We start from the raw sequence: 23398 nt of genomic DNA on the forward strand, positions 1-23398 counted from the left end.
TCATTTATTCATCCATTTAGCAGGAAGAAAGAATGATTCCTGTCTTACTTGGCAAAAACTTGGAGTTGGTGTGCTCTCAAACTCCAGCCAGTGAAAAGAATGTGGGCATGCATCCATGCTCGGGTTTCTGCAGCTAGCAAAGGGGAAAAAAGTAAATTCTTCAAGTAAACTCCTTGTTTAAGCCTACCATGTAATCAAACATTTATGCTTTGTGCTGCAGTACAAACCCCCTATGGGAGTTATACTAAAGACTCATAGGTAGGAAGCCATTTCAAGGATTGTTAATTGCTTTGGTGGTAAAGTATATACCATCAAGGTAGATGCAGCTTAACGGATGCTCTAAAAAAAACCCCTTGCCATACCTCTCATTTGTGTTGGGGATGTTTAATCAACCTTGTAATTTTGAGAAGGGTTTATTTAGGAGCAGGACCTGGAAAAAAAAAGCCTGGCAGCCTTATCTCACCCCAATGCTCTCAAGCTAGGCTGATGGCTGGATTGAGTGTGTACACTTGGGATCCTATACCAAAGAACAATTTCAAAACATTGTGTGCTGTGGAATAAGAGTATTTCCAAAATACGGAGACAGTAGAATTAAAAGTAGTTTTTGTTTGTTTTCCTCTTTTCCTTTTGCCCTTGGTGGAAGAATGCTCATCTCTCTCTTGAAGTGATGAGTAACTACCGTAGTTTTTGGAGTATAAGATACACTCCCCCCCCCCAAAGAAGTGGTTGAAAATTGTGGTGCGTCTTATACATCGAATGTTGCCGAAGACCTGCCAGCCGACACCCACCGGCCATTTTTGGCCTCCACGTGTCGCATTTTCAGCCTCCACACACTCCATTTTAAACCCATTCCAAGCTGCGGGGATTGCCACAGCACATCACCGCCTTGGCACGTTGTGTTTTTGGCTTCCGCACACCGTTTTTGGCTTCTGCGTCTCATTTTTGATACACAGAAGCCAAAAAAGGGTGTGCAGAGACCAAAAATACATGCGCAGAGGCTGAAAACGCAACGTGCGAAGGTGGTGATCAGCGGTGATGTGCTGTGGCGATCCCCGCAGCCTGGAACAGGTCTAAAATGGAACATGTGGAGGCCGAAAATGCGATGCACCAAGGCGGCAATGGGCTGTGGGAATCCCTACAGCTTGGAACAGCTGATTGGCAGTTTTCCGGGAGGCTGATCCAACCACCAATCAGCTGCTCGTGCTGAATCAGGCCATGATAATGTGCTGAAGCTGACCAGGCTGTTTGCTGCAAGGACGCTAGCCAGATGAATACTGATGGATGCTGGTAGGCAGAAGCAGAATTTTTTTTCTTGTTTTCCTCCCCCAAAACTAATGTGTGTCTTATACCCCAGAGCATCTTATACGCTGAAAAATATGGTATTTAAGATTCTCAAGCTGAATTCTTCATTTAGACATAGACTACCATCCTAAACTGAACAGGTTGAGCTGCTCCATCTTTTGAACTATGCCTGTTCAAACTGTAGAGAGTGGACTGTGTTCTTCTTACCTACCTATTACTGCAGTAATCCATCAACTTAGAATCAATAGTTTAACATCTAGATGACCACATATTACCCCATATCTAATATAAGCAACATTTTATCCCTTCACACCAGCCAATTCAAACTTCCCCATCCTTTCACAGGCATAGGAATTCCTAACCAGCACAGGAATTCTGGGAACTGTAGTCTCGAGATCTCAAGATTGTTTGGTTGGGGAAAGAAAGGAAGGCTGTTTTCATCCTTTCCAGTTGTCCCCTGACCCTTTTGTTAAAACAGTATATTTTTTGTGGACTGTTACTGCACACCGACAGCATCTATTCCTCACATTTCAAAGGGGACATACTTATTTCAGTAGGAATGCCTGGGATATTTCCTAGACCATATGCTTTGTCAGCTGGCTCCTCTTGAGTGGTCTAGGCCCAGAGATATTCAGCAGCCTGCAGAAACAAGATACAGCTTAAACACCTGCATGGCTTCTACATTTAAGTAATAACAATGGCAGCAAATGCTAAGTTGTTCACTTATCGTAGCATCTCTTGCTTAATTTTTTTTGTCAGTTTTGGCATTTCACTGGCATGGTATTAACAATGTAATTATGCCCTTTAAAAAAATAATGTTAGACTCACTCTCCTGGTATACCCCCCCCCCCCCAATAGCACTGAAACATTCAAGAACAGCTTTGACTGTTGGTTTTAAATCAGGCAATATATACCCATGTTGCGACAGAAGTGGTCTGCCTTTCTGGCTGCAAGGTAGGTCTGTAGTCCCAGCTGATAAGTTGGAGGAACATGTGACGTGTTTAATAAGTCTACCTATCTATGTTGGATATAAGTAGAATAATCCTTTGAAAACCAGGATTATCCCTAGAGAGAACCAGTGTGGTTTTGAGTTTTCAGAGGACTGCTCTGCTTCCATGGGCTGGGTTAGTGTTCTCTTCATTCACTGATAAAATAATTGTTTGATGGGAGTCAACAGGCATTAGGATTCCCACAAGATGGGAGGTGCTGAGGCATCTCTGTCTTTACTGCACACTTGAGTATCAGAGATCAGAGGGGGGTTGCTGTGGGTACGGCCCAGTACGGCTGTACTGGTAGTGGCCGGGGGCAGCTGAGAGCATACTGGTATGGTGGCTTGTTTGGCCCACCTGCTTGCCCGCTTTAGCTGTTTTTATGGCAAACAACAAATGCGCACACACGCACAGTGTGCGGTGCCTGCGCAAGCCCCAACAAGCAGCTGGTTGTTTAGGGACAGTGGATTGCGCACATGCACACAGCACAAGTCAGGCACATGCACGAACAGAACCCGTGAGCGTGTGATCAGTGTTCCGGTAGTGACAGTAAGAGCAACTCACCACTGAGAGAGATCCTCAGGCAGTTTCTATTAATCATAAGAGATGAAGCAGACATCTTTACCTCACTTGTTTAATAGAAGATAGCATGCAACCAAGTCTATGTAGGTTTATTTCTTGCCTTGATTTTTCACAGTACTTTAAGCGAACAAAACTTTAGTGTTAAAATTATGTTAGGTTTTATGTTTGCCTTTTAAAGGCTTCCCTGCTCATTGTTATGGGAAATCAGCCTGCTGATTTTGCGGCTATCCGAAGAGTGCTTCAGGGATCACAGGTTGCTCTCCTATGCAATAATATTAAAAGACAAAAGAGGTAACAGAGTTGGAGAGAGGCAAAATTCCACTGCATTTGTTTTAAATGGAATTACATTATGAATTTGTTTACAGTCGCTGCAGTGATGCTGGCTGTATACATTAAAAAATGTGATCTACAGCAAGTAAAAATATGGGCACCTCTTATTTTCACGCTTGATAAATAACTTATCAAGTGATAGTGTTGAGAAACATTATGTAGGAGTCGTTCAGTGTTGACCTTAATGGTTTAAATGGTTGCTTCCAACTCTGGTTTCAGGTTGTTTTTTTCTCCATGTTTGAATGCTGTATTTATACTGTATATCCGATTAGCTTACAGAGCAGTTTGATCAATTTGTGTGTAGCGTGAACCCATCTAACTATGTTTTATTCAACAAACAATGGTTAAGCAAATTATACTTTGGCACAATGTGTGTACTTAAGAGTTTTGATCAGTCTGAGGTGGAAATCCTAAAAAGTAATTCCCAGGGAGTAAATCCAACCGAAGTTGGTATACTCATGCAATATCCTGGGTTTAAACTAAATAGTGGTTAGGTTGTAGCTCAAACTAACTACAACGTTGTGTCAACCCAGCCATTTTGTACCAGATTTACATAACTTGCTGTATGTTAAAGTGAAAACAGCATTAAAGAAACAAAACATTTGACATAAGTTAAATATTGATAATGATTGATAATAATCTACTTCATTGGGTCACCTTTTCAGAGATATTTCCTTACCCAAACAGAATAACTATGGACAGGCAAAAAAGCAGTGGGAGCAGGAATGACCTCTGAGTTCCTGCTAGCTTTCCCATTGACTTTTCTCGTGGGAAGCTGACAGGGTACATTGGAAATCAGGATCATAGGGCCATGGTTAACCGTGATTGCAGCAGCCACAACTTTACAAATGCAATTGGTGCGAAGATCCTTGAAATTTCAATTTCATAGGAATAATGGATCCCAGATTTTGAATACATTCTTTGCTAATTGAAGGTTATAAAAAACAGAAAAGTTTGGGAAATGGAAGCATACAAAACTTTCAGACACCAGAATGAGTATATAGTAGAACAATTTTCTCAGATATATTCCTACAGATGTCTTAACATACAGAGCTTAGGTTAGGGAAGGCTGCACTATGGTAACAACCCAATTTTTGATTGATTGTTTTCTTTCCTCCACCTTGTAATAATGAATCTTTTGGAATTTGCAATAAATTACAGATAGGCATAAAAATATACATTACTTGAGTTAATCCAAGTAGCTGATTAAGTATAATATATTCCACTTATACTTAAATATGACTTTATTCGTTAAACCAGAGGATATAAAAGACTGCACAAGAATGAAGAAGCAAGCCAGTATACACCACATCAATCATTTTAATGCAAAACAAGTAATCATCACTTGACTGGAGTTAGCATGGAAAAAAGTGCACAAAGGCAGCCAATTTCAAGAAGAGAAGTATTTTTAATGGATTTATTACTTGCATTTATGTTGGCTCTTTCTCCAGTAAGCTCAAAGCAGTGCAATGGTTCTTCCTTGTTTTATTCTTATAACCTATAAAGTAAAATAAGCTGAAAGACAAAAGCTGGGATTGAATAAATTTAGCCATGCTTAATTCAGTCTAAGCATTCAGGTTTTCATAGCATGTTGAACCACAAACTTAAGTTCAAAGGTTGGAATTGGTCAGCATAAACTCAGCCAGTAATTGTCCTAAGGCAGGGGTGTCAAATTCAAGACCGGCAGCCCAGATCCAACCCATGAGATGCTTCGATCTGGTCTGCGGGGCCACCCTGGAAACAGCAAAGGACTGGCCTGCAGTGTCTCTGCCAGTGAAAACAGGGCTCGGGAGGGCCCCGTTTTCGCTGGCGGAGGGTTGCAGGAGGCCATCACAGCCAAAAACAAAGTTCAGGAGTCCATTTTCACTGGCAGAGCGCTCAGGCTGCCACAGATGCCCCCAACATGAGTGACATCAAGTTGGCCATACCTACCCTGGCCTGCGGAGGTCAAACAAAACCTTTATACAGCCCTCAATTAATTCGAATTTGACACCCCTGTCTAAGGGTCTATCAGCTGGGTAGACATCTGAATCCAATTTCTCAATCTTTTTAGATGAGGTTTAGATTCAGATACTGTTTAATTCATTGTTTACTTAACTTTCGTTTATTGAAGCCATAACTGGGTACACATATCAAGTCATAGTTCATAATTTGCAAATATCACATCACACAAAACACTTAACAAAATTAAATAACTGTAGAGTTTAATGTGATGACCAAAAGCACTCTAATTCAGTTTGGTAACCTATGCCTGACCAGGTGTTACTGTTTGAATTATCCCTCACTATTGACCATAGTAGCCGATTTACAGTTGATCATAATGGATGGAAACTAATCAAGGAGAGAAGCAACCTAGAACTAAGGAGAAATTTCCTGACAGTTAGAACAATTAACAACTTGGAACAACTTGCCTCCAGAAGTTGTGGGTGCTCCAACACTGGAAGTTTTTAAGAAGATATTGGATAACCATTTGTCTGAAATGGTATAGGGTAGGAAGTTGGACTAGAAGACCTCCAAAGTCCCTTCCAACTGTTATTCTATAATTAATATCTGAGGGATATAATTCTGCAGTCTCTGTTTAAAGACCCTGTCTCATCTTGATAATTGTAAATTAACATGCTTTTATCAGCAAAATTTTGGTCCTTTAATCCAAGTTAAAGCAGCAGAATCGTGAAGCATTTTTATAAATAAAAGGTAAAGATAAAAACTTCCTTCCCTCAAGCTCAACCTCTGGTTCATGTCCATAAAGTTTTCTTGGCGACATTACATAAATGGATTACTGCTTTCTTCTGCAAGCTCCTTCTCTTTATGGCCTCTCATCCAAGTATTAATTCTAACTCTACTTGGCCTTTTCCAGATTAGCCACGTTTGATCAGATACAAGAATCTGGGGTGTTAACAAATAAGAACATTAAATACAGCATAGTCATGAGCAAAGGACTCTTGATTATATCTTAATTATGGCAATTCTTCCAATCCTGCAGCTGTAACTCTGCAAATGATATAGACATTAACCACTTACCTGGAAATAAGGCTACAAGAGATTGATTAAATGCATTGGGAACATGGTCAGTGTTTGGTCCACACTTATGGCCTTCGCCCATTCTTCTGTATCTTCCTTCTTTTTGTGTGTGTGTGCGCGCGCACGTGCATACAGTGCACACACACACACACACACACACACATAGGCAGGGACGTAGTGTTTCAGTGGCTAAGATGCTGAGCTTGTCAATCAGGTAGGTCGGCAGTTCAGTGGTTCGAATCCCTAGTGCTGCATAATTTAATGAGCTCCCGTTACTTGTCCCAGCTTATGCCAACTTAGCAGTTTGAAAGCATGTCAAAAATGCAAGTAGAAAAAAAAACACATTTAGTGGGAAGGTAACAGTGTTCCCTGTGCCTTCAGCATTTAGAAATGCTGGCCACATGACCATGGAGACATCTTCGGACAGTGCTGGCTCTTCGGCTTTGAAACAGAGATGAGCACCACCATGTGTGTGTGTGTGTGATTGTGTATATACACATACACACACATACATGCATATATATATATACATATATATACATGTATACACATACACACACACATATATATGTAACACACACATATATATATATAACTGTTTAAAAAAGCCTCTAAAAAAACGCCCTCTACAGGAGGGGGCAAGAGAACCAAGGGCCTCATCTACATAAGGAATTTTTCGGCTTTTAACCCTTGCTTAACTCTACTCGAGTGATCATAAAGATAGACTAAATTAGGCACGTGGTTCTCCTGCCTCCTCCTGTAGAGGGCACTTTTTTAGAGGCTTTTTTTCAACAGTGAAGCACTAAGCAGAGTCATCCACTGTGACTCTGGCAGCAACTACCTCAGCCTTTTTCCTTTTACATTTTTTTTTCTTTTCATGATGACAGTGGTGAAGCCTTGCCTCCCCTGACTACACATCACTGTGTGTGTGTGTTTTTAGATTTTCACAGGTGTAGGTATGCTGGTCTTGTTGTATTCAGGTCTTTTCCTGTGTAAGATTGAGATTGTCTTGGCAACATTTCCGCGAGGTCCCACTCGGCATCTTGAGGCTAGTGATTTTGGCATATATATAATGTAGATTTTATATCTTTTATACACACACTGTCTCTCTGTGTGTGTATTATGCGTGTGTGTGTGTATATTATGTATGTATATATCACATATCATGCACACATACACGTACATACATGTGGGTGAAATGGATGAGAATGAAAAAGACGGAACACACAGAAGAATGGTCCAAGGCTTTAAGTGGACCAAACACTGACCATATTCTGTGTGGTCAGTGGCCACACGAGGCAACTTTCCCAGGCAGCACCTGGAGGGCACCAGATTGGAGAAGGAATTGCAGGAATTTCGAGGGCCGGCAGCCCGAATTCTACTGGTGTTCCTCGCGCGCACATGAGCCCGCGCCCTCTCCCTCCCCACCCCGGGAGTCGAGCAGCGGGAAGCAGCAGCACCCAAGACCAACAACTTGCTCCCCCTCGGCGGCCGCCGCCGCTACCCCCCCCCCCCGTTCCCCCCTCAGCACCACCTTCTGTTTTTCCTAATCCCGCCCAACCACTCCTTCATTGGTTTTGCGATCCGGTGACCCCGCCTCATCATCAAATCTCGCGAGGCTCTCGGGTGCTCAGCAAGCAGCGGGGCGGGGGGGCACCGCAATCCACCACAGCGAGACTTGGGGGCTGTCGCTGGAGAGTGGGGAAGAGTCCCGTTAGTGTCGGCGCCAAGCGGAGGGGCACGGGGACTTAAAAGGGGAGAGGGAGCTCGGTCACTTTCCCTCCTTTCTCCCCTCCCGAGGTGAGTGTCTTCCGTTGCTTCTCAGCTTCTCCCCGTTCTCTAACCTCCTCCTCCTCCCCTCAAGAAAAAAACCCTAACTCCTCCAAGACTTGCGAGATGGGGTTCCGCCTGGCGGTGATTGGCAGCTCTGCTGCGTCAATTAGCGCAGCGCTCGAGAGGAGCGGTGGGCGACTCGTCTAATCAGAGCGTGAAGCTGCTGCCGGAGCCCGCCTCCTTCCCTGATGTGGGCGGGACTTCGGAGACTGTGAGGAAGCTCTGAGAAGGGGCCCCGGGCGGTGGCCAGGAGAAGGGGCGCGCTCGCGCCCAGGAGTCAGGAGGGATGATGGGCGCGCGAGAAAGGAAGAATTGGGAGCAGCCTGGGTGGGTGGCCCACGAGTGTGCTTCTCGGACACGTGTATGGATAGGGTGTTTCTCTGTACATGTGTGTGTATGCGTGTGTGTGTGTGTTTGTATGTATGTATGTATGTATGTATGTATATAGTTGTATTTGTGCTGATAAATAAATATATACACACACACACACATATATATATAACATCACACTAACACACATATACATACACATGCATACATGTGGGTGAAATGGCTGAAAATGAAAAGGACGGGTAGTCCAGGGGCTCAGATTATGAGAGGCAGAAACATCATCCTGAAGGAAGGAAGCAGGCTGGCGTTACTGATCATAGACGATTACAGCTCTTGCCAAGACTTAATGGAAGATATACATTCCAATAGAGAAACGCTCCTCTCTCCCTCTCCAAACATATTGGGAAATTGTTGTATAGTAGACTAAAACAACAACAAGGGTGACTTGTTCAAGGCTTAAAAGATGCTGCAGAGTCAGTGAATAAGTAAGTGTTGGAAAGCCCTCCTAGTTCAGTCTGGAAAAACTTCCATATTTGATGTCCAAGAAGATTATGCAGAAAACTGCAGCTGCAAGTTCCTTTGGACACATCTATGAAGTAGAAATAGGGGTAGCAAGTCTCTCCCAACTTCTGTATGCTTTTCTGGGCAGTGTAGTTGATGGAGAAGTTGCCAGACTGCCCAGAGGGAATCAATAAGTGAATATCGATTGCTGCTCCTTGGCTGTGATTATTTGCCTGATTATCCATGAAATATCAATTTTCATTTGAATGTCCAACCCTTTTGAGAGGGAATGGGGTATCCAAAATGCCATACAAAATGGGTTAGGAATGGGAAAAGTGTACAGAGGTGACTTCTCCTGGAAGGACTGTTGAAACAGGCTGAAAGGGAGCAGTATTGCTTATACTGCTGTAGGAGATGCCCCCCACCCTAAAAGTGGTGCTACTCTGGTGGTATTAGTTTGCCTCCTAATAACCATCTGCATCAATAACCCTTCTTCAGCCCCATCAAATGAGATTTCCCCGTAAGAGAAAGGCCTCACATTCTGTATAACTAGCAGAGTGATGCTCCTCAACTGTTTAAGGGTATAGGATAAATCAGTGTTTCTCAACCTTGGCTACTTAAAGATGTCTGGACTTCAACTCCCAGAATTCCCCAGCCAGCGAATGCTGGCTGGGGAATTCTGGGAGTTGAAGTCCAGACATCTTCAAGTTGCCAAGGTTGAGAAACACTGGGATAAATGACTAGGAGATAACTAATGTTTGCTCACCTGAACTGGCAGTTAAGAATTGTTGTGGGAAACTGCTGTAAGCTAAAATCTTCTCTTTGGATTGTACAGTAGCTGAGTAACTCCATCCACCATGACAGGTGTCTTTTGAGCTGTTGCTCCTTATTTTTTCTTATAGAAAGGGGTAAGGCTAGCAAAAAAGTGGTGATCACTACTTTTTAAAAATAACACTCACCTGCCAACTTTGAATGGGGAGGCGGAAGTGATGCTTGTGTCATGATATGTGTCGGTAAGGCAGTCTAGTGGAATGGATAAACGTGGTTGTGACAGCATAAGAGTATTGATGGTTGCTGTTTTGCAGTGTCAGCTAGTTAACTGAGAGTGACATCATTGGGATCACAAAGTTCTGTGGCCTTTGGCAGCAGTCCAGTGACACCAGCTAGAATAATCATGGAAAAGATAGTGTCCATTTGAGAACATTAATTCCATCTTGGAGTTGAGTGCAGACATTATTTTCTTTTAAGGAATGTTGGAAGTAGATCATTCTTCCTGAATGACTGTGTCAAAAACTTTTCATAGCATAGCAAGCTTTATTTCACATCATCAACATTGTCCTAAAACATTAACATCACTTGATTGGTATCTTAAGTGGGACAGTGACAGACTGGGCTGGAGTTAAAAAATACTATACAGATAGTCCTTGACTTATGACCACAAATAGGACCAGAATTTCCATTGTTAAGCAAGTTGGTTGTTAAGTGAGTTATGCCAGATTTCATAACCTTTTTTGCTATGGTTGTTAAGCAAATCACTTCAGTTGTTACATGAATAATGAGGAAGTTTGATGAATTTGGATTCTACTGTTGATTTTGCGTGTCAGAAGCCAGCTGGGAAGGCTGCAAACCATGATTATATGAGCTTGGGACAGTGCAAACTTTGTAAATAAATGCCAATTGTCAAGCACCTGAATTTTGATCACATAACCATGGAGATGATGTTGGGGTCGTAAATGCAAATCACTTTTTTCAAGGCTGTTGTAACTATGAACAGTAGCTAAATGAATGGTTGTAAGTCAAGACCTACCTGTACAATCTTTTAAAATACATTTTTAATATGCATAACTGATTTAGCAACACCTCACAGTACCCACAATAATACAAAAGATACTTTGTAAAAAAAAATAATCAAAAATATGCACATTGCTCCACTATCTTGCTTGAAAGTGCTTTCATTTCAAGTGACAGTAATTGCAGCTTGTTTTGTTTAGAATAATACATGATATTTGTGTGGCTTATTTTAAGAGCTCCAGATGCTTCACACAGAATCGTAGAGACAACAGCAGTGTAGGAAGATTTTCTAATCTAGTCTGAATAGCTATTAGGAAAATGAAGAATAGTGGTTTCCCTATAGCTGCATGGTCAACTTTCAGTAATATAACGTTTGAAAAATTATGGATTTATATACTGACTTACAGCCATTGAATTACCATTACTTTTTGTCTTGTAACTTAGTGTGTTGGTGATTATGTTAAACTGAACCTCCACATGGGAAATCAAATTGTTAATACAGAATAAAAATGGTCAAAATTGAGAAGTGTAATATCTATATTAAAATCACAACAAGTTCCTTTGCTGACTGAAGTTACATGGAACAATTTGTAATCAATTTTACTCAACCTTCCATCCTTCCAAGTTGGGTAAAATGAGGACTCAGATTGTTGGGGGCAATATGCTGACTGTAAACCGCTTAGAGAGGGCTGTAAAGCACTGTGAAGCAGTATACAAGTCTAAGTGCTACTGCTATAGTGGCACAGAAATCTTAATTTGTATAGTAGAGTGTTTCATCAGATGCTTGATCAATTGTTATGTCCTTGTAATGAAAATAAATACTTTGCTTCAAATAACAGAGATGGGCTTTGTCACAATATTATTAAGCTTATCTTATATTTGCGAACTATGGGAAAAAGGGACACTGACAAGGGAATGAAGAGGCAATAAAAAAAACAGTAGGAAGGATTCGTATGATTAATTCCTCTTTCATAATTTCTTACTCCTTGCAGAATTTTCAGATATTGAGATTTCTCAATTCTAGAATTGGAAAGGGAGATCAGATACTAAATTCTATCCAGATGCAAGGCCATGTCATTGACTATAGAGAACTAAAAGCTAAGAATTCTGTTGTCAGTCCTGATGCCATTTTAGGATCATCTTCAGGGCTGTAACATTGATGCGGGGCGGGGGAGCTGTGGGAACGTTTGGGGGGGATACAGAGATAGCTGGGGGATGGGTAGCCAAAATAACATTCATTCTCATGGGTGCCAAGGACGCTCTACCAGGTGTTGGAAGGGCATGGACCAAAGCCAGCCGGAATTGGAACGAGAACCTGATTGGACCATGTGATGGACATGTGACTTGGAGGGCAAGAACTTTGGGGTTTGATTTGGATGGGGAAACCCGGGGGTTTTCACCAGCTGTGCCAATATGATATCCCAAATAAACTTTTGCTTTGAGGAAACTCGAGGCCTCAAAGTTTTGATTGCTTTGGGGTTATTACTTGGAACCCTGACATCTGTGATGCCCTGTTGGCTATAGAACTTAAGTATTAACTTTTCCTTGACAATTGGTCCTGATATTAGCATATGTTGATTTAGTATGTTGATGTCATGTCAGAGTTTTTTCACAATGCAGCATTGAATCTTACTAAATCAAAGTGAAATTACTCAAATTAGTGAAAATTGTGGAAGAAAAAAAAGATTTTATTCAAGATGTTTCCTCTGTACTTAGCCACTTCTTTTGCTAAGGACTTCATAGAATAACACTGTGATATGACCGAACTGTTTGAGAGCATTGGGCATAATGAGGCTGATAAATATATTGAACTGTCTTTAGGTAAAATGTAATATACTGCTAACCTAGCAAGTGTTAAGTACACTTTATTTAGTGAATCAAGCATTGTAGATGTGTTGGTTGTGTGTGAGGACTTGTGTATTTTTGTAAAGTTTTGTATTTCATCACAGTTCTGAACCCTTAATACAACAAAATGATCAATCTGTTTGATTCCATTAGTCTGCTAAAATGAAGATCAGTAAATTAAAGGTTTATAGTAAACTCAATTTCTGGCAAATATATGGATTTATCCATGTTGCTTTCTTGCATTATGGAAGTAGTTTCCTTTGCCTTCTTCCAGACCTTTAAAGTTATTTTTTAGTGTGACCTATCATTATCTTCCCTAACCTAAGTATCTTCTTAGTAGCTAGTTTTCCAGTTTCCATACTCCTAATAGATGTATTTGCGGACAATTTTTTTTAATAAAACATTTTTTTATTTATGTATATCCTGCCTTTATTACAATTAACTCAAGGCAATGAACGTATCCAACATACCTTCCTCCTCCTTTCTCCACAACAACCTGTGAGGTGAGTTGGACTGAGAGAGAGCGAGTGGCTCACAGTTGGCTTTCATGGCTAAGGTGGGACAGCCTCACAGTCTCCCGGTTTCTATCCTGGTGCCTTAACCACTAGACCTTACTGGCTCTCTTATGTAGAAAGTGTTAAGGTAGGAAAAACTGTCTTACATCAACTGGGGAGAGGGGATGATCAGAAACTGTAGGATTTAAATTGTTGGTAACTCTATCTTGAGATCAATATTTGTTCCACCTATCAGATATTTGTTATATTATGCAATGCTCCTACACCAAGTTATGTAATGCTCAACTAGATGAATAAAAGAAGATAAGTATCATTGGCTACTTATAATCCGCATAGTTATCCATAGCCTAGTGAGTAGAAAAATATATTTATCAGGTAGGAATAAAATGTTGTGGGCTTCCATTATGATACAAGATTTATTTTACCCACTTAACAGGCAAGACTTTTCTACTAGCCTACTTGTCTTTAACTATTGTAAGTGATGTCAACAATAGTCTTTTTTTTTAAAACCATACTTTTGTTTGAATACCGCAAAGTCTGGGCTTGTCATGTGGAATTACCGTATATTTAACTGCCTGACTGCCAATGGGGATTAGGAATTGTTTGCAGGAAAGCACACATAGAACTTCCTCCAGACAAGTGAGCAGGCTATTAAAGAGGAACTGAGACCTTTGTCCTTTCTTTGCTGGCCAACTTAGCTATTGTACTAACAGAAAAGTAAGGGGATTCTTAACTTCCATACTGGCTGTGAAGGAAAAAGTAACCTGGTAATGGAGTAGCAGTATTTTTTTTTCCTGATTGAAAATAGATGAGTGAACTAGCAGCTTTTTGGAGCTTAATAACTATATTTGGCTAGAGTTGATTTAGAATAAAGGCCAGATACATGAGCTGCGAAAATCCCCAATTCCAATAATATCCTTTCTATGTACTCAAGCAAGTAACCAGTTTTGGTCTCAGCCCCCTTATAGGCTGGACTGGTAAATTAAACAAGATTTCAGAAGAATACCTCTCTGCATCATGACAAAAAATTATCATGCATATATCTATGCATGAACAGGTAAGTTTGATATGAAGTAACCTTATCCATATGTTTGTAATATGAAATCTATTACACAGAACTGATTTTGTATATCCATATTAATTTTGTATACATGAAAATATATCTTTGTGACTCCTTCCTTCTTATTCAGCAGGCTCTGTCTCTACAGTACATTAAGTTCCCACTCATTTGCACGTCACCTGCCTTAAGCATATTATGCTTCTGTGGAAATATGTTTTTATTGAGTGAGTAATTGCTAGATGACCAGGTAAAGGAAAACTTTCTCATCATTTTATAAGGTATTGAATTTTTGGGCCCTTGAATGCAGCATCCCAAAATAGTGAGAGAGGAATGCTGTTACTTATTCCAAGTATACTGGTCGTATAATTGCTGAGATCATAACTACATTTTGTTTTATTATTCTGCAACAAACAGTGTAATTGCATTATGCTGATAGTTTATTATAGGTATAATTTAAGATTTTGCAAGCATGTTCAGTTGTTATTGTGTGGGGATTAAGAGATAAACACTATTGCCAAATCCTTTATAGATAGTATAGATTCATCAGGAAATCTAGGATTGCACTGTGAGTTAATTTGTGGTCCTGGTCATAGTAGTTGTTATGAACAGGTTTGGGAATGCAGGAGCTTTATTTTTTTCTATGTTGTAAATCTCAGGCTAATGCCTAAATCTTTCATGTAGTTATCATGGATTATGGGACCTCATAACTAAGGCTTTCACTGTTGAGCCAGTAACCAAGATGAGTTTTTTGTACAACCATCTAACTTTCAGTAGTGCTTCTGTTTCAATAATACGAATGTTGTTCCCCCTATTTATATGTTGGTAGAATTTCTTTCCTGTACACTTTTGAAAAGAAAAATCCAAAAGTAAATAAAATTATAAATCAAAATGACAAGTGTTTCAATGTTAAAATAGTAGTCAAAATGACAATTATAGAAGTTTCCTCTTTGGGCAGAAATTCTTCTCCTGAAGTACTGAATCTATATAGGTATGGTTTTGATTCTTTTCAGTAATTATGGAGAGTAAGTATAATCTTTATTGTCATTGTACTTAAATACAACGAAATTGGTTTTATGTTGCGGTTGTTAAGCAAACCAATGGTGCTGCTTTTGTAAAATGCAGTCACGTGGCTGCGATGTTGCATATAGCCATATACAGGTATGTGCGAGCTGGTTGCTGAGTGCGCAAAGTACAGTTAACAAGATCACATGTGTGTGTGTGTGTTTGTGTGTTGGGCCTTTGAATCCAGGTTTAAGTTCCCCCATCCCCAGGGAGACCTATCAGAGCTTTGAACAATCACAAATTAAGAATTATCTGTATTACAAGAAGTAATCAGAAATCAGGATCTATTTATGTTTTTTGGAAAACATGTGAGTGCCAATATCATATACTGGGATTTTCAAATGCCTTTTTAAAATGAGAGTAAAAAAGGATATTTTCAGATAGTCCTCAACTTGTAAGAGTTCCTTTAATGCCTGTTCAAAGTGACAGTAGCACCGAAAAAAGAGACTTATGACTGTTTTTCACACTTACAACTGTTGCAGCATTTCCATAGTCATGTGATCAAAATTCAGATGATTGGAGTGTCCCGGGGTCATATAATCACCTTTTGTGACCTTCTGACAAGAAAAGTCAATGGGGAAGCCCAATTCACTTAACAACCATGTTACTAGCTAAATGCCTGCAGTGATTCATTTAACAACTGTGGCAAGAAAATGGGGCAAAACTCACTTAACAACTGTCTCACTTAACAACAGACATGTTGGGCTTAATTGTGCTTATAAGGCAAGGACTACCTGTACTATCCTATTATGTTTGAGTTGGGCAGTAAAATTGGCAAAGAAATATTTCTCAATGAACTGTAGCTAGGGAATCCTCTTGTATCCTGTAATCTAAAAGAGTAGCACTGTCAAAAATGCTGCAAGCAATGACTGGCTGAAGGTGAAGGAGCCGATTTGCATGTTTCCACTCTCCTCAGATTATACTGGGAATAAGGAAAGGATGAACGTATATAATTTTCAATATCACTTTGAGGCATGTTTTTGATGCAGCTGTAGGTTGCATGGCATTGTGAGAGGATTTGTGGTATGGGGTTAGAAGTAAAGTCCAAGAAGATAAGTAGGGACTTTAAAAGTTTGAGATACTTTGGAATAAGTTCAAAAATAAGCTATTTTCTATGTAATAGGAGCATGCTCCAAAGGAATTAAACATAAAACACTTTGTGAGTTTAGAATAAATTATATTCTCTTGGTGCTTGAAATAGTCCACCTATTTGTTTTCTTTTGTTTTGGGTGCTTTCTCTCTTTTTCCTCCTGCCAATTGGCATCTCTTTTTGAGGTTTACTGTGAAATGGAAAACACATACATAAATATTTAAAATAAGTATTGGAATACTCTACTGACTAAATAGCACAGAAGATTAGCATAATCAGTTAGAATGTTGTTTATAGCAAAGATATTAAAAGACTATAGTAAATTCCTTCTCCCTCCCCTTCTAATTAGCCTGTATATAAAAAGGGTAAACTTGTTTTCTGACAGCATCAGATTCTTGCTTTTATATTTTAATGGGTTTATACCACTATAATAAAGCCTACCTCAAAATGCAGTGTTTGGGGAACAAGTGGAGATATAGTTACAGCAATCTATCAGTAAATCACTTGATTGCAGTACTCTAACCTTGTTTTTCAAAATGCCTTTTTAGACACGAACAATTGTGAGGAAATATTTATTTAAACTGTAAGGAAATTGGGGGACAGTCTGAAAATAGCAAATGCTGCAGTTTTGCTAAATCCCAGGAAGCCAACATTTCCTGAAATCTCAAGGGCTCCCTGGGGAAATCATATTGAATACAGTCTCTATTCATATGCCATTTAGAAAACTGTGGGCATATTCTGAGCTAACTTTTTAAACTTAGCTTCCATCGAACATGGTAGACCACAAGACCCATCATCTGTAGCTATTATGCTGTACTCTTGCAGTGCAGTGCAGCCTGTGGAATTTTAGATGGGAATATTTATGCATTCACTTTGAGCAAAAAGGGCATTCTTTTTAATGGATGTACATATTGCTGTCTGTGCAGAGTTGCTGAATAATAAAACAAAAATAAGGCAGAAAATATAAAATTGTGCTGTATTATAGACCTCTGCAAGTCAGTTATGCTCCTCTTTTGATCTGTTCCTGAAAACTGCAAAGAATCCAACTTTTTAAAGAATCAAAGTGGCTCTTTTGAAGCTTTCCTGCAGTCTTCGGGATGAGTGTGACTGCCAAGAGTGTACTTCTGCCAGGATTGGTGGCAAACCTTTATACAAGCATGCCCGGAGGACCTTCAAAGGATTTCATAACAGCTATTCTGGCATTTTGAATGGTTGGAGCATGAGGAACAGATCCAGTGGGTCATTTTGCTCCTCAGATGATTTGTACAAGCTTTAGCAAAGTTTGTTTACTGAGCACAAAGCTAAATAAATATTAGCATTCTGTAACAAGGTAGTGACCTCAAATTATCTTCCAGAACATATAGAAATCAGTGTGACAACCCAAACAAGCTATGGATCAATGAGGTCAGGTTATTTTCATCTACAGGTAGTCCTCGACAATTGAGCCCAAAATTTATGTTGCTAAGTGAGAAATTTGTTTAGTGAATTTTACCCGATTTTACAACTTTTCTTGCCATATTTGTTAAGTGAATCACTGCAGTTGTTAAAGTAATAAGACAGTTGTCAAATGAATCTGATTTCTCCATTGACTTTGATTGTCAGAAGATTGCAAAAGATGATCACATGACCCTGGGACATTGCAACCGTCATAAATGTGAGTCAGTTGCCAAGCATCCAAATTTTGATTGTGTGACCATAAGTGTGAAAAATGATCATGTCACTTCTTTCAGTGCTGCTGTAACTTTGAACTGTCATTAAATGGACTGTTGTAAATTAAGGGCTAGCCATAGTGCTCTAGTTGACAAACCACTCAGAACTGAAAACAGGCGTGATTTACAACTGCAGGTCCTTTTTAATGACAAATATGAATTCAAGTGTTCTGTGACATTATGCACTGCTGCTTTTAATCCTTCTTAGAGCAAGTTGTCTTTTTTCCTCCTGTATACAGAAACTATCCATCAACAGTGCCTCCTTAATTAAGGCCTTTATGTCTTCCAGTAACATGCCATATAATTTTTCCTTGGGACTTTATTGATATTTCTCTTACTACAGTGTTTCCCTGAAAATAAGACAGGGTCTTATTTTATTTATTTATTTATTTGTTTATTTATTTGAGCCCCGAAATAAGCGTTTGGCCTTAATTTTGGGGAGGTCTTATTATTTTCTCTTACTACAGTGTTTCCCTGAAAATAAGACAGGGTCTTATTTTATTTATTTATTTATTTATTTATTTGAGCCCCGAAATAAGCGTTTGGCCTTAATTTTGGGGAGGTCTTATTATTTTTGAAGTGCAGGAGGTGGTGAGTGTGGTCACCTCATGGCTGCTGCTGTGTTGCAATATTTTCGGGGAGGGCTTATTTTAACCCATGTGCTCAAAAGTCTGGTTGGGCTTATTATCCAGGGAGGTCTTATTTTTGGGGAAACAGGGTATTTCGTCAATATTTTGGTAGGAAAGAGTAGGAAAGATTTAAATCTTGAGATCATGATCAAGACCTTAATGGGGTAATAGGTTTCTTGTTGGAATTTTGTGAATTTCTAATTTCATTTTATTTATCCTATTGGATAAGTTTCTTGCCATCATTGAATAATTAGCATTTTGAGACGAAATAAAGCAACAATTAGAAAGTGGTCACAAAGAATAGTTTTAATACATGTTTTAGTTCATATCAATTCTTGTTATATGATTTTTATTAAAGATTTTCACAGAAACAAAAGATAAACATGAAATAATATAAAGTAAGAATAAGAAAAGACAAAAAGGAAACATGAAAAAGTAAAAAAAAAGGCTATATAAAAAAGCAACTTCCTATCTTTACTGCAGTTTATTTACCTGCCCTCCTCCTTTAAAGTTATCTCATAATACACTTCTTCCCATATTCAACTCTTTTAATCAGCAAATCTACAAATCACCACGTCTTAGGAGTATTATATGAAGGTGCATTGAAATTTAAGAATCTTTTCCACTTTGGGTTAACAATTTGAAATCAAGATTGTAGTTTAGAAAATATAACTCTGTTTTTGATATATTTATGAAAATAGTACTTAGCAGAATTAAATTTACTGCACACCAATAAGTCAGTGGTGGGTTCCGGATCCCGGCGCAACTGGTACGGTGCAACGGGATGCAGCATCCACCACATGAATGCGCACAGCATGTGTGCAGCATGCACATGCATCCTTACCTCCTGTGACGCCTTTGTGACGCTCCAGCTGCTCGGCAGAGCATTGCACAGGCACCATATGCTCCATGTGCAGAAGAGCCAAAGAGCTCAAATACAGGTAAGGAGGGCGGGTGGGCCCTCTGGATCACTGTACCGGAATGGTATCCAGTGCTCCCGGCAGGCACCAGTACGCCCGTACCAGGGCGTACTGCCTGCAGCCCCCACTGCAATAAGTGAATTGGATTATAGCTGTAACAGATATTGCAAAGGAGAGTCATATTCAGTGTTCATTACATGGTCCATGATGACAAAAGGAAGCTAGCAAAGAAAGTGCTGTGTTCATACACAATATTGTCTTAGTATTATAAGATGAGCTGCAAACACTTCCTGCACAACACCTATAGGAGGAGATTGCAACGATGGTATTTTCCTGTGCACTGCTTGGAGAGTTCAACCAATGGGTTAAATTAGTCTGGTTGCCCTAGGACTGAGGAATCTTTTTCCTTGGCCACACCTCCTGGTGCTGCTCGAATCCACTCCCTACTATAAGAGGCAGTCCTTTCATGCCAATGATTCCTCTCCATAACCATCCTCCAGTAATAGGTCCTTCAATCAGACCTCCACATATAGGACCCAGGACAGACAATCCTTTCGGGACAGGAGTAGGCAGCAATTTTCCTACCGCAGACCTGGTCACGGTGGTGCCTCCAACAGGCCCTTCTGCAAATCCAAGTGACTACCACGTGTCACCTCCCATAGGGGGACGACACCAAGTGTCACCTCCCATAGGGGGACGTCCACCAATGGGAGCTAACCACGGAGGATACATGGGTTCTTCAGATCGTCAGGGAGGGGCTCTCACTAGAGTTCCTCTCACGCCCTCCAAGAAACTTCATAAAATGCCCCGCCCCCTCTTGTTTCCTCAAGAGGGAGCTCATGACCCAGGTGATAAATCACCTCCTGGAGATCAATGCCATAGAGCAGGTTCCATCGGACCAGGAAGGAAGGGGATTTTACTCCATCCTCTTCCTGGTCCCCAAGAGCTCGGGGTGGAGGGCAATCTTGGATCTCAAGAACCTCAACCATCACATCACTTACAGGAGGTTCAAGATGCAATCCCTGCAAAACATCCTCGCAGGGATTCGCCAAGGGGACCTCCTAACATCCATCGACTTAAAGGAGGTGTATTTACACATCCCAATTTGGCCCCAACACCAAAGGTTCCTGCGGTTCTTTTATGCCGGCCAATGCTATCAATACAGGGCCCTGCCATTTGGCCTGTTGTCAGCACCCAGGACCTGGACAAAAATTCTGTCAGTAGTCGCAACGTCCCTCAGACACAGGCCCTTCGGAGGTAGGAAACACCCATTTCTGAACTTCCGGAAGTCCCATTTTTCACCTCCCCAGGCTCCGGAGGCTTTCCTCAAGGCTCTGGGAGAGCAAAAACGGACTCCCTCAGGCTCTGGAGGCCCTCCCTGAAACCTCCCATGCCAAAAATGGAGTGTGTTTCCAACCTTCAGAGGGTCTCTGGAGTCTGAGGGAGGCAGTTTTTGCCCTCCCGGAGGCTTGAGGAAAGCCTGGGGAGCCTGGGGAGTGTGAAAACTCCCCCCCATGGGGGGAGGTCATGTGTGCATGGACAGGAGACATGCGCCCATGCACGGGGTCCTGCGTGCATGCACAGGTGAGCAGGGTGCATTGCATTGTGGGTGTGGGGTACGCAATATGCATGCGTGCAGACGTTTGGCACATGTTTACAAAAAGGTTTGCCATCACTGCACTAGACCAATACGATGCCCCAGATTCCAACATGTAGTTATAGTAAAGACAAAGTAGTTCGTTTTGTTTCTCCCTAAGAATTTTATATTACTTTGTGGTAACATTGAACAGTTAAAGTATAAATAAAGTTGTATTTACATATCTTTTGTAGTAGCATTTTTTCCAATCATCCAGAAATTCAGTTCGTTGAAACAGAACTATTCTATTGCGGCAATAAAATAATTAAAACAGGACACAGCAGCTAAAATCTTCATTATTAAACAGTCTGTTGCACCTTATGACAGAATATATGCTGGAAACAATCCAGGTTTTTTCCCCACTTGGAACATTCTATTTTGCTGCAAAGCAGAAGTTCTTTGGTGAGAAGCATACTGGCTAAAAAAAGGTAGAAGAAAGATTATTTACAATATTGTCATTCTTTGGTATTCTGAAATTTGTTTTTAATCTTTTAATTAACTTAATGTAATTATGTTTAAGGGGCTCCATATGACTTCTTCCTACTGTGGGCTTCACCATTAAATTGTCATTGGAAGAATATGTCTTTTCACCAATAGAAAAATCTTACTCTCATTTTTAGTAATGGTTTGTTTGGTTTTATTAGTGCAAGCCATGATTTGGGATGATACTCAGATTGGCTTTACATAATAAACCATAATAAGAATTATATGGTTTTGGGTTGATAAACAGCCATTGTTATTTGTAAACCATGGTTTATGATTTAGGTTTTTGTGCAGAACACATCACTATATAATAGTGTAGCACTTATACAATATATAATAGCAATATACATATTATTATACTAATATGTGATATAATAGTCTAGCAACTTTGGGAATCCAGTGTAATTTAATTTGAGTTAGCTTGTGTTGTTTTAATTGTTTTTAACCCTTTTTATGATATATCCCACCCATAGTCCTTAGTTTAGATGGGTGGCAATAGAAACCAAACAAACATCAGATTTTCTTCCTTGCTGCTTCAATAAGACCAAATTTTTATTTTTACATAAACATTCATATAAAGGAGCAAAGGAATCTCTCTCTCTCAGACCAACTCACCTCACATGGTTGTTGTTGTACATAGAAATATTAAAGTATGTTGGATGTGTTTGCCACCTTGAGTTGTTTGTAAAAAATGTGGAATACAAATGTGTGTGTGTATTTACATATATATGCATATTGAATCTTGATACAGTCATTGAGAAGTTACATTTTTATTAATACTTTTACACCAAAATACATAATCTGCTCAACCTGGAAATGGGCTAATGTGTTGCAAGTGCCTTGATAAAAAGAATATGTATGAGAACATCATCAGTGACATAATTATTAGTGAAATTCATGTACGGAAATAATCGATGGATGGATTATCCATCAAGCCATCAATCACTTTCAACTGCTAGTTATCACATAGAAAGATTTTCCCCATGATAGTCCATCACTACTATAACTGAGTCCATCTCAAGTTGCTGCTGGTGCCCCTCTTCTCTTTCTTTCCATCTTTCCTATCATTGGAGCACCCCTGCCACAACACAACAGGGTTTGAGGGAGGAATAAGTAGAAATGTATTGGAGAAAATAGATTGCAAAAAGTATATTGGGCAACTTGCATACAAATATCTAAATAGATAAAGTTTATGCAATTTTTTTTAACAAAAACATTCTTTGCTTTTAAACCTTTATAATTATTTTCTTATTCTTTACTGTAATCTTTCCCATACCAACATGCTTTTTTAGCTGTGCTTCATTTTAATGAAGAATATTTAAATATTTCTAGAAAATGTTACTGCATTGTATTAAGCAGTGATGGCTAACGTTTTTTGGATCATGTGCCAAAAGCGGGGGAGCACAGGGGGGGTCATGCGTGCCATGGCCACACCCATAATGCTATGTGTGTGACCCCAGTGCGCATCAATGTGCTATTCCCCGTGCGCATGCGACCAACGCTCCCCCTGCTTTTGGAACACTTTTTTTTTGCCCTCCCCAGGCTCCAGAGGCTTTCTAGGAGCCTGGGGAGGGTGAAAACAGTCCCCCCCCGGAGGCCTCCAGTGGCTTCAGGATCTTCCCTGAAGCCTCTGGAGGGCAAAAAACAGCCCTACTGTAACTTCTGGTTTGTACGTAGGGCTGTTTTTCGCCCTCTGGAGCCTTCAGGAGGCTTCCCTGAAGGCTCTAGAGGGCAAAAAATGGCCTGAAAAGAAGGTCAAAGTCAGCTGGC

At 40.1% G+C, this 23398-nt stretch overlaps 1 protein-coding gene across 2 annotated transcripts in view; it reads left to right on the forward strand.

Moving 5' to 3' along the window:
* The first annotated feature begins 7882 nt into the window (after window positions 1–7882).
* The window catches only part of LOC106552911 (cyclic AMP-dependent transcription factor ATF-7), a 107404-nt gene continuing 91888 nt past the window's right edge, over window positions 7883–23398 (forward strand). For both annotated transcript variants that reach the window (XM_087710504.1, XM_087710505.1), the window contains exon 1: window positions 7883–8024. The gene's annotated coding sequence lies outside the window, so the exon portion shown is untranslated. The remainder of the gene's footprint in view (window positions 8025–23398) is intronic.

Source organism: Thamnophis sirtalis, unplaced genomic scaffold (assembly GCF_051295495.1).
Source record: "Thamnophis sirtalis isolate CommonGarterSnake01/CBP01778 unplaced genomic scaffold, rThaSir2_p1.2 scaffold_3, whole genome shotgun sequence".
Classification (NCBI taxonomy): domain Eukaryota; kingdom Metazoa; phylum Chordata; class Lepidosauria; order Squamata; family Natricidae; genus Thamnophis; species Thamnophis sirtalis.